Source organism: Capra hircus, chromosome 5 (genome assembly GCF_001704415.2).
Source record: "Capra hircus breed San Clemente chromosome 5, ASM170441v1, whole genome shotgun sequence".
In the NCBI taxonomy this organism is placed as follows: domain Eukaryota; kingdom Metazoa; phylum Chordata; class Mammalia; order Artiodactyla; family Bovidae; genus Capra; species Capra hircus.
Genome location: NC_030812.1, coordinates 89,770,886 through 89,772,960, shown reverse-complemented (window position 1 = coordinate 89,772,960; position 2,075 = coordinate 89,770,886). Strand labels below are relative to the sequence as shown.

The window sequence follows — 2,075 nt, the reverse complement described above, 5'->3', positions numbered from 1 at the left end:
TTGATTGGGAAACACGGTCTGTAGCTGGACAGTCATGGGTCTAGGATGATGTGGAAATCCAAGCACTTAATCATACTCCTCAACTGCCTCTTTTAAATACACAGGCAGGTTTGGGAACAGCTATGTAGAGGTTCATATATTGCCACTTCATGGCAAATAGGTGGGGAAACAGTGGAAACAATGGCTGACTTTATTTTGGGGGGCTCCAAAATCACTGCAGATGGTGATTGCAGTCATGAAATTAAAAGACACTTACTCCTTGGAAGGAAAGTTATGACCAACCTAGATAGCATATTCAAAAGCAGAGACATTACTTTGCTAACAAAGGTCTGTCTAGTCAAGGCTATGTTTTCCCAGTAGTCATGTATGGATGTGAGAGTTGGACTGTGAAGAAAGCTGAGTGCCGAAGAATTGATGCTTTTTTTTTTTTTTAACAATGTTATTCCTACACATTTTTATTCATATGCTATTAATGAGATCATTGCCAAATATACATTATTTTCCTTAACTTTTAAAAAATTAAGCCAATAGATGTCATGCAGCAATCAAAAACCTTACTGTAAATTACACAGGTTTGCAGTCCAATTTAGACTCTACCTTCTTAGAATCAGCCACTTTTCTGACTGCTTTCACGAAGTCTTCCTGTACTACAAAATCATGATCGGCACGAATTGCAAACATACCTGCTTCATACAAACATTTCTTAGGTCTGCTCCATTAAAGCCATGTGAAAGCTTCGCAGTTGCTTCATAATCTATTTCACCATGCTTTGTAATGGGACCTGCATGGATTTTCAATATATCTAAACTTGCTTGTTCGTTTGGTAAATCAATACGTATTTTTCTATCTATCTAATCTGCCTGGACGAAGCAAAGCAGGATCCAGTGTATCTGGTCTGTTGGTAGCCATGATCATTTTAAATCTATGGAGAGTATCAAATCCATCCATTTGATTCAGTAGCTCCATTAAAGATCTCTGAATCTCTCTTATCAGCTGAAGTACCCTCAGAAAACCGACGACCACCAATAGCATCTATTTCATCCATAAAAATGATGCATGGCTGATGGTCCCTGGCATAATTAAACATTTCTTTGATCAAACGAGCACTTTTCCCAATGTACTTTTCTACTATAGAACTAGATACAACCTTTAAGAAATTGCAATCCAGCTCGTGCCAAGAGTGTTTTTCCTTTACCTGGGGGTCCATATAACAAACAGCCTTTTGGAGGTATTATTCCTACATGCTGGAATGATTCTGGGTTTGTAAGAGGTAATTCTATTACCTCTCTTAATTCCCAAATCTGTTCTGATAGCCCTCCAATCTCAGAATAAGAAACATTCCCAGGGTCCTCATGAGACATGTTGTAAACCAATGGATCCACTTCTCTTGGTAAATATCTCGTGATAGTTAGTGTAGTCATATCCAAAGCAACTCTTGTTCCTGGCTTCAGCTTACATTTGTCAAGCTGTCAACAACAACCTACAACATATCTCGGTCTATTTGTAGCTTTAACAATGAATTTTCTTCAGTTAACTGCTCAAGTACTTCACCCACAATCTGCCCAACACTTTGTACGGCCTTCAGATCACTTTCAGATTTTTCATACTGCTTGGTAAGTTCTTTTAATTGTTCGCTTAACTCCTTGAGGCGGCCGTCAATCTCTATGTGCTCCAGCAGTTTCTTGCGGTAGTCCTGAAGCGCCTTATCTCTAGGGTCCGCCATGATGAGAAACCCGAATTGAAGTTTTTGAACTGTGGTGTTGGAGAAGACTCTTGAGAGTCCCTTGGACTGCAAGGAGATCCCACCAGTCCATCATAAAGGAGATCAGCCCTGGGTGTTCATTGGAAGGACTGATGTTGAAGCTGAAACTCCAATACTTTGGCCACCTCATGCGAAGATCTGACTCATTTGAAAAGATGCTGAGAAAGATTGAGGGCGGGAGGAGAAGGGGATGACAGAGGATGGAAATGGCAACCCATTCCAGTACACTTGCCTGGAAAAATCCCATGGACGGAGGAGCCTGATAGGCTACAGTCCATGGGGTCGGATGGTGCGTAGACCTTAAATATCAACA

General features: G+C 40.6%; 1 pseudogene; it reads right to left on the bottom strand.

Annotated features, from left to right (window-relative positions):
* LOC102170207 lies at positions 505-1,726 on the bottom strand (annotated as a pseudogene).